This window comes from Phalangium opilio, unplaced genomic scaffold (assembly GCF_054372755.1).
Source record: "Phalangium opilio isolate 3A_F unplaced genomic scaffold, DU_Popi_V2 ptg000352l_1, whole genome shotgun sequence".
In the NCBI taxonomy this organism is placed as follows: domain Eukaryota; kingdom Metazoa; phylum Arthropoda; class Arachnida; order Opiliones; family Phalangiidae; genus Phalangium; species Phalangium opilio.
The window spans coordinates 5634282-5644319 of NW_028324228.1; the positions used below are offsets into that span (position 1 = coordinate 5634282).

The window sequence follows — 10038 nt, forward strand, 5'->3', positions numbered from 1 at the left end:
TATAGAAATTCTACCAATTAAACCTTCGTAAAGGGGACTCGGTGGCGCAATGGTAGCGCGTCTGACTCCAGATCAGAAGGCTGCGTGTTCGAATCACGTCCGGGTCAAACAAATAATAAAATTTAGTTTTTACGTTATTTATAGAAATTCTACCAATTAAACCTTCGTACAGGGGACTCGGTGGCGCAATGGTAGCGCGTCTGACTCCAGATCAGAAGGCTGCGTGTTCGAATCACGTCCGGGTCAAACAAATAATAAAGGTTAGTTTTTACGTTGTTTATAGAAATTCTACCAATTAAACCGTCAGGGGGCTCGGTGGCGCAATGGTAGCGCGTCTGACACCAGATCAGAAGGCTCCGTGTTCGAATCACGTCTGGGTCAAAGAAATAATTAAAACTTAGTTTTTAAGTTGTTTATAGAATTCTACCAATTAAATCTCGTAAAGGGGGCTCGGTGGCGCAATAGAAGCGCGTCTGACTCCAGATCAGAAGGCTGGATGTTGGAATCACGTCCGGGTCAAAGAAATAATAAAGATCAGTTTTTAAATTGTTTTTAAAATTCTACCAATTAAACCTTCGTAAAGGGGGCTCGGTGGCGCAATGGTAGCGCGTCTGACTCCAGATCAGAAGGCTGCGTGTTCGAATCACGTCCGGGTCAAACAAATAATAAAATTTAGTTTTTACGTTTTTTATAGAAATTCTACCAATTAAACCTTCGTAAGGGGACTCGGTGGCGCAATGGTAGTGCGTCTGACTCCAGATCAGAAGGCTGCGTGTTCGAATCACGTCCGGGTCAAACAAATAATAAAATTTAGTTTTTACGTTTTTTATAGAAATTCTACCAATTAAACCTTCGTAAAGGGGACTCGGTGGCGCAATGGTAGTGCGTCTGACTCCAGATCAGAAGGCTGCGTGTTCGAATCACGTCCGGGTCAAACAAATAATAAAGGTTAGTTTTTACGTTGTTTATAGAAATTCTACCAATTAAACCGTCAGGGGGCTCGGTGGCGCAATGGTAGCGCGTCTGACACCACATCAGAAGGTTGCGTGTTCGAATCACGTCTGGGTCAAAGAAATAATTAAAACTTAGTTTTTAAGTTGTTTATAGATTTCTACCAATTAAACTTCGTAAAGGTGGCTCGGTGGCGCAATAGTAGCGCGTCTGACTCCAGATAAGAAGGCTGCGTGTTGGAATCACGTCCGGGTCAAAGAAATAATAAAAATCAGTTTTTAAGTTGTTTTTAAAATTCTACCAATTAAACCTTCGTAAAGGGGGCTCGGTGGCGCAATAGTAGCGCGTCTGACTCCAGATCAGAAGGCTGCGTGTTGGAATCACGTTCGGGTCAAAGAAATAATAAAAATTAGTTTTTAAGTTGTTTTTAAAATTCTACCAATTAAACCTTCGTAAAGGGGGCTCGGTGGCGCAATGGTAGCACGTCTGACTCCAGATCAGAAGGCTGCGTGTTCGAATCACGTCCGGGTCAAACAAATAATAAAATTTAGTTTTTACGTTGTTTATAGAAATTCTACCAATTAAACCGTCAGGGGGCTCGGTGGCGCAATGGTAGCGCGTCTGACTCCAGGTCAGAAGGCTGCGTGTTCGAATCACGTCCGGGTCAAACAAATAATAAAATTTAGTTTTTACGTTGTTTATAGAAATTCTACCAATTAAACCTTCGTAAAGGGGACTCGGTGGCGCAATGGTAGCGCGTCTGACTCCAGATCAGAAGGCTGCGTGTTCGAATCACGTCCGGGTCAAACAAATAATAAAATTTAGTTTTTACGTTATTTATAGAAATTCTACCAATTAAACCTTCGTAAAGGGGACTCGGTGGCGCAATGGTAGCGCGTCTGACTCCAGATCAGAAGGCTGCGTGTTCGAATCACGTCCGGGTCAAACAAATAATAAAATTTAGTTTTTACGTTATTTATAGAAATTCTACCAATTAAACCTTCGTAAAGGGGACTCGGTGGCGCAATGGTAGCGCGTCTGACTCCAGATCAGAAGGCTGCGTGTTCGAATCACGTCCGGGTCAAACAAATAATAAAGGTTAGTTTTTACGTTGTTTATAGAAATTCTACCAATTAAACCGTCAGGGGGCTCGGTGGCGCAATGGTAGCGCGTCTGACACCAGATCAGAAGGCTCCGTGTTCGAATCACGTCTGGGTCAAAGAAATAATTAAAACTTAGTTTTTAAGTTGTTTATAGAATTCTACCAATTAAATCTCGTAAAGGGGGCTCGGTGGCGCAATAGAAGCGCGTCTGACTCCAGATCAGAAGGCTGGATGTTGGAATCACGTCCGGGTCAAAGAAATAATAAAGATCAGTTTTTAAGTTGTTTTTAAAATTCTACCAATTAAACCTTCGTAAAGGGGGCTCGGTGGCGCAATGGTAGCGCGTCTGACTCCAGAACAGAAGGCTGCGTGTTCGAATCACGTCCGGGTCAAACAAATAATAAAATTTAGTTTTTACGTTTTTTATAGAAATTCTACCAATTAAACCTTCGTAAGGGGACTCGGTGGCGCAATGGTAGTGCGTCTGACTCCAGATCAGAAGGCTGCGTGTTCGAATCACGTCCGGGTCAAACAAATAATAAAATTTAGTTTTTACGTTTTTTATAGAAATTCTACCAATTAAACCTTCGTAAAGGGGACTCGGTGGCGCAATGGTAGTGCGTCTGACTCCAGATCAGAAGGCTGCGTGTTCGAATCACGTCCGGGTCAAACAAATAATAAAATTTAGTTTTTACGTTTTTTATAGAAATTCTACCAATTAAACCTTCGTAAAGGGGACTCGGTGGCGCAATGGTAGTGCGTCTGACTCCAGATCAGAAGGCTGCGTGTTCGAATCACGTCCGGGTCAAACAAATAATAAAGGTTAGTTTTTACGTTGTTTATAGAAATTCTACCAATTAAACCGTCAGGGGGCTCGGTGGCGCAATGGTAGCGCGTCTGACACCACATCAGAAGGTTGCGTGTTCGAATCACGTCTGGGTCAAAGAAATAATTAAAACTTAGTTTTTAAGTTGTTTATAGATTTCTACCAATTAAACTTCGTAAAGGTGGCTCGGTGGCGCAATAGTAGCGCGTCTGACTCCAGATAAGAAGGCTGCGTGTTGGAATCACGTCCGGGTCAAAGAAATAATAAAAATCAGTTTTTAAGTTGTTTTTAAAATTCTACCAATTAAACCTTCGTAAAGGGGGCTCGGTGGCGCAATAGTAGCGCGTCTGACTCCAGATCAGAAGGCTGCGTGTTGGAATCACGTTCGGGTCAAAGAAATAATAAAAATTAGTTTTTAAGTTGTTTTTAAAATTCTACCAATTAAACCTTCGTAAAGGGGGCTCGGTGGCGCAATGGTAGCACGTCTGACTCCAGATCAGAAGGCTGCGTGTTCGAATCACGTCCGGGTCAAACAAATAATAAAATTTAGTTTTTACGTTGTTTATAGAAATTCTACCAATTAAACCGTCAGGGGGCTCGGTGGCGCAATGGTAGCGCGTCTGACTCCAGGTCAGAAGGCTGCGTGTTCGAATCACGTCCGGGTCAAACAAATAATAAAATTTAGTTTTTACGTTGTTTATAGAAATTCTACCAATTAAACCTTCGTAAAGGGGACTCGGTGGCGCAATGGTAGCGCGTCTGACTCCAGATCAGAAGGCTGCGTGTTCGAATCACGTCCGGGTCAAACAAATAATAAAATTTAGTTTTTACGTTATTTATAGAAATTCTACCAATTAAACCTTCGTAAAGGGGACTCGGTGGCGCAATGGTAGCGCGTCTGACTCCAGATCAGAAGGCTGCGTGTTCGAATCACGTCCGGGTCAAACAAATAATAGAATTTAGTTTTTACGTTATTTATAGAAATTCTACCAATTAAACCTTCGTAAAGGGGACTCGGTGGCGCAATGGTAGCGCGTCTGACTCCAGATCAGAAGGCTGCGTGTTCGAATCACGTCCGGGTCAAACAAATAATAAAGGTTAGTTTTTACGTTGTTTATAGAAATTCTACCAATTAAACCGTCAGGGGGCTCGGTGGCGCAATGGTAGCGCGTCTGACACCAGATCAGAAGGCTCCGTGTTCGAATCACGTCTGGGTCAAAGAAATAATTAAAACTTAGTTTTTAAGTTGTTTATAGAATTCTACCAATTAAATCTCGTAAAGGGGGCTCGGTGGCGCAATAGAAGCGCGTCTGACTCCAGATCAGAAGGCTGGATGTTGGAATCACGTCCGGGTCAAAGAAATAATAAAGATCAGTTTTTAAGTTGTTTTTAAAATTCTACCAATTAAACCTTCGTAAAGGGGGCTCGGTGGCGCAATGGTAGCGCGTCTGACTCCAGAACAGAAGGCTGCGTGTTCGAATCACGTCCGGGTCAAACAAATAATAAAATTTAGTTTTTACGTTTTTTATAGAAATTCTACCAATTAAACCTTCGTAAGGGGACTCGGTGGCGCAATGGTAGTGCGTCTGACTCCAGATCAGAAGGCTGCGTGTTCGAATCACGTCCGGGTCAAACAAATAATAAAATTTAGTTTTTACGTTTTTTATAGAAATTCTACCAATTAAACCTTCGTAAAGGGGACTCGGTGGCGCAATGGTAGTGCGTCTGACTCCAGATCAGAAGGCTGCGTGTTCGAATCACGTCCGGGTCAAACAAATAATAAAGGTTAGTTTTTACGTTGTTTATAGAAATTCTACCAATTAAACCGTCAGGGGGCTCGGTGGCGCAATGGTAGCGCGTCTGACACCACATCAGAAGGTTGCGTGTTCGAATCACGTCTGGGTCAAAGAAATAATTAAAACTTAGTTTTTAAGTTGTTTATAGATTTCTACCAATTAAACTTCGTAAAGGTGGCTCGGTGGCGCAATAGTAGCGCGTCTGACTCCAGATCAGAAGGCTGCGTGTTGGAATCACGTTCGGGTCAAAGAAATAATAAAAATTAGTTTTTAAGTTGTTTTTAAAATTCTACCAATTAAACCTTCGTAAAGGGGGCTCGGTGGCGCAATGGTAGCACGTCTGACTCCAGATCAGAAGGCTGCGTGTTCGAATCACGTCCGGGTCAAACAAATAATAAAATTTAGTTTTTACGTTGTTTATAGAAATTCTACCAATTAAACCGTCAGGGGGCTCGGTGGCGCAATGGTAGCGCGTCTGACTCCAGGTCAGAAGGCTGCGTGTTCGAATCACGTCCGGGTCAAACAAATAATAAAATTTAGTTTTTACGTTGTTTATAGAAATTCTACCAATTAAACCTTCGTAAAGGGGACTCGGTGGCGCAATGGTAGCGCGTCTGACTCCAGATCAGAAGGCTGCGTGTTCGAATCACGTCCGGGTCAAACAAATAATAAAATTTAGTTTTTACGTTATTTATAGAAATTCTACCAATTAAACCTTCGTAAAGGGGACTCGGTGGCGCAATGGTAGCGCGTCTGACTCCAGATCAGAAGGCTGCGTGTTCGAATCACGTCCGGGTCAAACAAATAATAAAATTTAGTTTTTACGTTATTTATAGAAATTCTACCAATTAAACCTTCGTAAAGGGGACTCGGTGGCGCAATGGTAGCGCGTCTGACTCCAGATCAGAAGGCTGCGTGTTCGAATCACGTCCGGGTCAAACAAATAATAAAGGTTAGTTTTTACGTTGTTTATAGAAATTCTACCAATTAAACCGTCAGGGGGCTCGGTGGCGCAATGGTAGCGCGTCTGACACCAGATCAGAAGGCTCCGTGTTCGAATCACGTCTGGGTCAAAGAAATAATTAAAACTTAGTTTTTAAGTTGTTTATAGAATTCTACCAATTAAATCTCGTAAAGGGGGCTCGGTGGCGCAATAGAAGCGCGTCTGACTCCAGATCAGAAGGCTGGATGTTGGAATCACGTCCGGGTCAAAGAAATAATAAAGATCAGTTTTTAAGTTGTTTTTAAAATTCTACCAATTAAACCTTCGTAAAGGGGGCTCGGTGGCGCAATGGTAGCGCGTCTGACTCCAGAACAGAAGGCTGCGTGTTCGAATCACGTCCGGGTCAAACAAATAATAAAATTTAGTTTTTACGTTTTTTATAGAAATTCTACCAATTAAACCTTCGTAAGGGGACTCGGTGGCGCAATGGTAGTGCGTCTGACTCCAGATCAGAAGGCTGCGTGTTCGAATCACGTCCGGGTCAAACAAATAATAAAATTTAGTTTTTACGTTTTTTATAGAAATTCTACCAATTAAACCTTCGTAAAGGGGACTCGGTGGCGCAATGGTAGTGCGTCTGACTCCAGATCAGAAGGCTGCGTGTTCGAATCACGTCCGGGTCAAACAAATAATAAAGGTTAGTTTTTACGTTGTTTATAGAAATTCTACCAATTAAACCGTCAGGGGGCTCGGTGGCGCAATGGTAGCGCGTCTGACACCACATCAGAAGGTTGCGTGTTCGAATCACGTCTGGGTCAAAGAAATAATTAAAACTTAGTTTTTAAGTTGTTTATAGATTTCTACCAATTAAACTTCGTAAAGGTGGCTCGGTGGCGCAATAGTAGCGCGTCTGACTCCAGATAAGAAGGCTGCGTGTTGGAATCACGTCCGGGTCAAAGAAATAATAAAAATCAGTTTTTAAGTTGTTTTTAAAATTCTACCAATTAAACCTTCGTAAAGGGGGCTCGGTGGCGCAATAGTAGCGCGTCTGACTCCAGATCAGAAGGCTGCGTGTTGGAATCACGTTCGGGTCAAAGAAATAATAAAAATTAGTTTTTAAGTTGTTTTTAAAATTCTACCAATTAAACCTTCGTAAAGGGGGCTCGGTGGCGCAATGGTAGCGCGTCTGACTCCAGAACAGAAGGCTGCGTGTTCGAATCACGTCCGGGTCAAACAAATAATAAAATTTAGTTTTTACGTTTTTTATAGAAATTCTACCAATTAAACCTTCGTAAAGGGGACTCGGTGGCGCAATGGTAGCGCGTCTGACTCCAGATCAGAAGGCTGCGTGTTCGAATCACGTCCGGGTCAAACAAATAATAAAGGTTAGTTTTTACGTTGTTTATAGAAATTCTACCAATTAAACCGTCAGGGGGCTCGGTGGCGCAATGGTAGCGCGTCTGACTCCAGATCAGAAGGCTTTGTGTTGGTATCACGTCCGGGTCAAAGCAATAATAAAAAACAGTTTTTAAGTGTTTTTTAAAATTCTACCAATTAAACCTTCGTAAAGGGGGCTTGGTGGCGCAATGGTAGCACGTCTGACTCCAGATCAGAAGGCTGCGTGTTCGAATCACGTCCGGGTCAAACAAACAATAAAATTTCGTTTTTACGTTGTTTATAGAAATTCTACCAATTTAACCTTCGTTCAGGGGGCTCGGTGGCGCAATGGTAGCGCTTCTGAAACCAGATCAGAAGGCTGCGTGTTCGAATCACGTCCGGGTCAAAGAAAGAATAAAAGTCAGTTTTTAAGTTGTTTTTAGAATTCTACCAATTAAACCTTCGTAAAGGGGACTCGGTGGCGCAATAGTAGCGCTTCTGAAACCAGATCAGAAGGCTGCGTGTTCGAATCACGTCCGGGTCAAAGAAAGAATAAAAGTCAGTTTTTAAGTTGTTTTTAGAATTCTACCAATTAAACCTTCGTAAAGGGGACTCGGTGGCGCAATAGTAGCGCGTCTGACTCCAGATCAGAAGGCTGCGTGTTCGAATCAGGTCCGGGTCAAAGAAAGTATAAAAGTCAGTTTTTAAGTTGTTTTTAAAATTCTACCAATTAAACCTTCGTAAAGGGGGCTCGGTGGCGCAATGGTAGCGCGTCTGACTCCAGAACAGAAGGCTGCGTGTTCGAATCACGTCCGGGTTAAACAAATAATAAAATTTAGTTTTTACGTTTTTTATAGAAATTCTACCAATTAAACCTTCGTAAAGGGGACCTGACTCCAGATCAGAAGGCTGCGTGTTCGAATCACGTCCGGGTCAAACAAATAATAAAGGTTAGTTTTTACGTTGTTTATAGAAATTCTACCAATTAAACCGTCAGGGGGCTCGGTGGCGCAATGGTAGCGCGTCTGACACCAGATCAGAAGGCTGCGTGTTCGAATCACGTCCGGGTCAAAGAAAGAATAAAAGTCAGTTTTTAAGTTGTTTTTAGAATTTTACCAATTAAACCTTCGTAAAGGGGACTCGGTGGCGCAATAGTAGCGCGTCTGACTCCAGATCAGAAGGCTGCGTGTTCGAATCAGGTCCGGGTCAAAGAAAGTATAAAAGTCAGTTTTTAAGTTGTTTTTAAAATTCTACCAATTAAACCTTCGTAAAGGGGGCTCGGTGGCGCAATGGTAGCGCGTCTGACTCCAGAACAGAAGGCTGCGTGTTCGAATCACGTCCGGGTTAAACAAATAATAAAGTTTAGTTTTTACGTTTTTTATAGAAATTCTACCAATTAAACTTTCGTAAAGGGGACTCGGTGGCGCAATGGTAGCGCGTCTGACTCCAGATCAGAAGGCTGCGTGTTCGAATCACGTCCGGGTCAAACAAATAATAAAGGTTAGTTTTTACGTTGTTTATAGAAATTCTACCAATTAAACCGTCAGGGGGCTCGGTGGCGCAATGGTAGCGCGTCTGACTCCAGATCAGAAGGCTGCGTGTTCGAATCACGTCCGGGTCAAACAAATAATAAAGGTTAGTTTTTACGTTGTTTATAGAAATTCTACCAATTAAACCGTCAGGGGGCTCGGTGGCGCAATGGTAGCGCGTCTGACTCCAGATCAGAAGGCTTTGTGTTGGTATCACGTCCGGGTCAAAGCAATAATAAAAAACAGTTTTTAAGTGTTTTTTAAAATTCTACCAATTAAACCTTCGTAAAGGGGGCTTGGTGGCGCAATGGTAGCACGTCTGACTCCAGATCAGAAGGCTGCGTGTTCGAATCACGTCCGGGTCAAACAAACAATAAAATTTAGTTTTTACGTTGTTTATAGAAATTCTACCAATTTAACCTTCGTTCAGGGGGCTCGGTGGCGCAATGGTAGCGCTTCTGAAACCAGATCAGAAGGCTGCGTGTTCGAATCACGTCCGGGTCAAAGAAAGAATAAAAGTCAGTTTTTAAGTTGTTTTTAGAATTCTACCAATTAAACCTTCGTAAAGGGGACTCGGTGGCGCAATAGTAGCGCTTCTGAAACCAGATCAGAAGGCTGCGTGTTCGAATCACGTCCGGGTCAAAGAAAGAATAAAAGTCAGTTTTTAAGTTGTTTTTAGAATTCTACCAATTAAACCTTCGTAAAGGGGACTCGGTGGCGCAATAGTAGCGCGTCTGACTCCAGATCAGAAGGCTGCGTGTTCGAATCAGGTCCGGGTCAAAGAAAGTATAAAAGTCAGTTTTTAAGTTGTTTTTAAAATTCTACCAATTAAACCTTCGTAAAGGGGGCTCGGTGGCGCAATGGTAGCGCGTCTGACTCCAGAACAGAAGGCTGCGTGTTCGAATCACGTCCGGGTTAAACAAATAATAAAATTTAGTTTTTACGTTTTTTATAGAAATTCTACCAATTAAACCTTCGTAAAGGGGACTCGGTGGCGCAATGGTAGCGCGTCTGACTCCAGATCAGAAGGCTGCGTGTTCGAATCACGTCCGGGTCAAACAAGTAATAAAGGTTAGTTTTTACGTTGTTTATAGAAATTCTACCAATTAAACCGTCAGGGGGCTCGGTGGCGCAATGGTAGCGCGTCTGACACCAGATCAGAAGGCTGCGTGTTCGAATCACGTCTGGGTCAAAGAAATAATTAAAACTTAGTTTTTAAGTTGTTTATAGATTTCTACCAATTAAACTTCGTAAAGGTGGCTCGGTGGCGCAATAGTAGCGCGTCTGACTCCAGATAAGAAGGCTGCGTGTTGGAATCACGTCCGGGTCAAAGAAATAATAAAAATCAGTTTTTAAGTTGTTTTTAAAATTCTACCAATTAAACCTTCGCAAAGGGGGCTCGGTGGCGCAATAGTAGCGCGTCTGACTCCAGATCAGAAGGCTGCGTGTTGGAATCACGTTCGGGTCAAAGAAATAATAAAAATTAGTTTTTAAGTTGTTTTTAAAATTCTAC

At 42.5% G+C, this 10038-nt stretch overlaps 40 non-coding genes across 40 annotated transcripts; all 40 read left to right on the plus strand.

The window, feature by feature from the left end:
* The first annotated feature begins 35 nt into the window (after positions 1-35).
* TRNAW-CCA (transfer RNA tryptophan (anticodon CCA)) lies at positions 36-107 on the plus strand. The gene has a single exon. It is a non-coding gene; the product is annotated as a tRNA-Trp (tRNA).
* A 67-nt stretch (positions 108-174) lies between these two features.
* On the plus strand, positions 175-246 carry TRNAW-CCA (transfer RNA tryptophan (anticodon CCA)). The gene has a single exon. It is a non-coding gene; the product is annotated as a tRNA-Trp (tRNA).
* Positions 247-585: 339 nt separating this feature from the next.
* Positions 586-657, plus strand: TRNAW-CCA (transfer RNA tryptophan (anticodon CCA)). The gene has a single exon. It is a non-coding gene; the product is annotated as a tRNA-Trp (tRNA).
* A 66-nt stretch (positions 658-723) lies between these two features.
* On the plus strand, positions 724-795 carry TRNAW-CCA (transfer RNA tryptophan (anticodon CCA)). The gene has a single exon. It is a non-coding gene; the product is annotated as a tRNA-Trp (tRNA).
* Positions 796-862: 67 nt separating this feature from the next.
* On the plus strand, positions 863-934 carry TRNAW-CCA (transfer RNA tryptophan (anticodon CCA)). Its single transcript has one exon. It is a non-coding gene; the product is annotated as a tRNA-Trp (tRNA).
* A 477-nt stretch (positions 935-1411) lies between these two features.
* TRNAW-CCA (transfer RNA tryptophan (anticodon CCA)) lies at positions 1412-1483 on the plus strand. Its single transcript has one exon. It is a non-coding gene; the product is annotated as a tRNA-Trp (tRNA).
* Positions 1484-1546: 63 nt separating this feature from the next.
* On the plus strand, positions 1547-1618 carry TRNAW-CCA (transfer RNA tryptophan (anticodon CCA)). The gene has a single exon. It is a non-coding gene; the product is annotated as a tRNA-Trp (tRNA).
* Positions 1619-1685: 67 nt separating this feature from the next.
* TRNAW-CCA (transfer RNA tryptophan (anticodon CCA)) lies at positions 1686-1757 on the plus strand. The gene has a single exon. It is a non-coding gene; the product is annotated as a tRNA-Trp (tRNA).
* A 67-nt stretch (positions 1758-1824) lies between these two features.
* On the plus strand, positions 1825-1896 carry TRNAW-CCA (transfer RNA tryptophan (anticodon CCA)). Its single transcript has one exon. It is a non-coding gene; the product is annotated as a tRNA-Trp (tRNA).
* A 67-nt stretch (positions 1897-1963) lies between these two features.
* On the plus strand, positions 1964-2035 carry TRNAW-CCA (transfer RNA tryptophan (anticodon CCA)). The gene has a single exon. It is a non-coding gene; the product is annotated as a tRNA-Trp (tRNA).
* Positions 2036-2374: 339 nt separating this feature from the next.
* Positions 2375-2446, plus strand: TRNAW-CCA (transfer RNA tryptophan (anticodon CCA)). The gene has a single exon. It is a non-coding gene; the product is annotated as a tRNA-Trp (tRNA).
* A 66-nt stretch (positions 2447-2512) lies between these two features.
* TRNAW-CCA (transfer RNA tryptophan (anticodon CCA)) lies at positions 2513-2584 on the plus strand. The gene has a single exon. It is a non-coding gene; the product is annotated as a tRNA-Trp (tRNA).
* Positions 2585-2651: 67 nt separating this feature from the next.
* TRNAW-CCA (transfer RNA tryptophan (anticodon CCA)) lies at positions 2652-2723 on the plus strand. Its single transcript has one exon. It is a non-coding gene; the product is annotated as a tRNA-Trp (tRNA).
* A 67-nt stretch (positions 2724-2790) lies between these two features.
* On the plus strand, positions 2791-2862 carry TRNAW-CCA (transfer RNA tryptophan (anticodon CCA)). Its single transcript has one exon. It is a non-coding gene; the product is annotated as a tRNA-Trp (tRNA).
* A 477-nt stretch (positions 2863-3339) lies between these two features.
* Positions 3340-3411, plus strand: TRNAW-CCA (transfer RNA tryptophan (anticodon CCA)). The gene has a single exon. It is a non-coding gene; the product is annotated as a tRNA-Trp (tRNA).
* Positions 3412-3474: 63 nt separating this feature from the next.
* Positions 3475-3546, plus strand: TRNAW-CCA (transfer RNA tryptophan (anticodon CCA)). The gene has a single exon. It is a non-coding gene; the product is annotated as a tRNA-Trp (tRNA).
* Positions 3547-3613: 67 nt separating this feature from the next.
* Positions 3614-3685, plus strand: TRNAW-CCA (transfer RNA tryptophan (anticodon CCA)). Its single transcript has one exon. It is a non-coding gene; the product is annotated as a tRNA-Trp (tRNA).
* A 67-nt stretch (positions 3686-3752) lies between these two features.
* On the plus strand, positions 3753-3824 carry TRNAW-CCA (transfer RNA tryptophan (anticodon CCA)). The gene has a single exon. It is a non-coding gene; the product is annotated as a tRNA-Trp (tRNA).
* Positions 3825-3891: 67 nt separating this feature from the next.
* On the plus strand, positions 3892-3963 carry TRNAW-CCA (transfer RNA tryptophan (anticodon CCA)). The gene has a single exon. It is a non-coding gene; the product is annotated as a tRNA-Trp (tRNA).
* A 339-nt stretch (positions 3964-4302) lies between these two features.
* On the plus strand, positions 4303-4374 carry TRNAW-CCA (transfer RNA tryptophan (anticodon CCA)). The gene has a single exon. It is a non-coding gene; the product is annotated as a tRNA-Trp (tRNA).
* A 66-nt stretch (positions 4375-4440) lies between these two features.
* TRNAW-CCA (transfer RNA tryptophan (anticodon CCA)) lies at positions 4441-4512 on the plus strand. The gene has a single exon. It is a non-coding gene; the product is annotated as a tRNA-Trp (tRNA).
* A 67-nt stretch (positions 4513-4579) lies between these two features.
* Positions 4580-4651, plus strand: TRNAW-CCA (transfer RNA tryptophan (anticodon CCA)). The gene has a single exon. It is a non-coding gene; the product is annotated as a tRNA-Trp (tRNA).
* A 339-nt stretch (positions 4652-4990) lies between these two features.
* TRNAW-CCA (transfer RNA tryptophan (anticodon CCA)) lies at positions 4991-5062 on the plus strand. Its single transcript has one exon. It is a non-coding gene; the product is annotated as a tRNA-Trp (tRNA).
* A 63-nt stretch (positions 5063-5125) lies between these two features.
* TRNAW-CCA (transfer RNA tryptophan (anticodon CCA)) lies at positions 5126-5197 on the plus strand. The gene has a single exon. It is a non-coding gene; the product is annotated as a tRNA-Trp (tRNA).
* A 67-nt stretch (positions 5198-5264) lies between these two features.
* TRNAW-CCA (transfer RNA tryptophan (anticodon CCA)) lies at positions 5265-5336 on the plus strand. Its single transcript has one exon. It is a non-coding gene; the product is annotated as a tRNA-Trp (tRNA).
* A 67-nt stretch (positions 5337-5403) lies between these two features.
* TRNAW-CCA (transfer RNA tryptophan (anticodon CCA)) lies at positions 5404-5475 on the plus strand. Its single transcript has one exon. It is a non-coding gene; the product is annotated as a tRNA-Trp (tRNA).
* Positions 5476-5542: 67 nt separating this feature from the next.
* On the plus strand, positions 5543-5614 carry TRNAW-CCA (transfer RNA tryptophan (anticodon CCA)). Its single transcript has one exon. It is a non-coding gene; the product is annotated as a tRNA-Trp (tRNA).
* A 339-nt stretch (positions 5615-5953) lies between these two features.
* TRNAW-CCA (transfer RNA tryptophan (anticodon CCA)) lies at positions 5954-6025 on the plus strand. The gene has a single exon. It is a non-coding gene; the product is annotated as a tRNA-Trp (tRNA).
* Positions 6026-6091: 66 nt separating this feature from the next.
* TRNAW-CCA (transfer RNA tryptophan (anticodon CCA)) lies at positions 6092-6163 on the plus strand. The gene has a single exon. It is a non-coding gene; the product is annotated as a tRNA-Trp (tRNA).
* Positions 6164-6230: 67 nt separating this feature from the next.
* On the plus strand, positions 6231-6302 carry TRNAW-CCA (transfer RNA tryptophan (anticodon CCA)). The gene has a single exon. It is a non-coding gene; the product is annotated as a tRNA-Trp (tRNA).
* Positions 6303-6779: 477 nt separating this feature from the next.
* On the plus strand, positions 6780-6851 carry TRNAW-CCA (transfer RNA tryptophan (anticodon CCA)). Its single transcript has one exon. It is a non-coding gene; the product is annotated as a tRNA-Trp (tRNA).
* A 67-nt stretch (positions 6852-6918) lies between these two features.
* TRNAW-CCA (transfer RNA tryptophan (anticodon CCA)) lies at positions 6919-6990 on the plus strand. Its single transcript has one exon. It is a non-coding gene; the product is annotated as a tRNA-Trp (tRNA).
* Positions 6991-7191: 201 nt separating this feature from the next.
* TRNAW-CCA (transfer RNA tryptophan (anticodon CCA)) lies at positions 7192-7263 on the plus strand. Its single transcript has one exon. It is a non-coding gene; the product is annotated as a tRNA-Trp (tRNA).
* A 481-nt stretch (positions 7264-7744) lies between these two features.
* TRNAW-CCA (transfer RNA tryptophan (anticodon CCA)) lies at positions 7745-7932 on the plus strand. The gene is made up of 2 exons: positions 7745-7780; positions 7897-7932. It is a non-coding gene; the product is annotated as a tRNA-Trp (tRNA).
* A 63-nt stretch (positions 7933-7995) lies between these two features.
* TRNAW-CCA (transfer RNA tryptophan (anticodon CCA)) lies at positions 7996-8067 on the plus strand. The gene has a single exon. It is a non-coding gene; the product is annotated as a tRNA-Trp (tRNA).
* Positions 8068-8410: 343 nt separating this feature from the next.
* On the plus strand, positions 8411-8482 carry TRNAW-CCA (transfer RNA tryptophan (anticodon CCA)). Its single transcript has one exon. It is a non-coding gene; the product is annotated as a tRNA-Trp (tRNA).
* A 63-nt stretch (positions 8483-8545) lies between these two features.
* Positions 8546-8617, plus strand: TRNAW-CCA (transfer RNA tryptophan (anticodon CCA)). The gene has a single exon. It is a non-coding gene; the product is annotated as a tRNA-Trp (tRNA).
* A 201-nt stretch (positions 8618-8818) lies between these two features.
* On the plus strand, positions 8819-8890 carry TRNAW-CCA (transfer RNA tryptophan (anticodon CCA)). Its single transcript has one exon. It is a non-coding gene; the product is annotated as a tRNA-Trp (tRNA).
* A 620-nt stretch (positions 8891-9510) lies between these two features.
* Positions 9511-9582, plus strand: TRNAW-CCA (transfer RNA tryptophan (anticodon CCA)). The gene has a single exon. It is a non-coding gene; the product is annotated as a tRNA-Trp (tRNA).
* A 63-nt stretch (positions 9583-9645) lies between these two features.
* TRNAW-CCA (transfer RNA tryptophan (anticodon CCA)) lies at positions 9646-9717 on the plus strand. The gene has a single exon. It is a non-coding gene; the product is annotated as a tRNA-Trp (tRNA).
* The last annotated feature ends 321 nt before the right edge of the window (positions 9718-10038 follow it).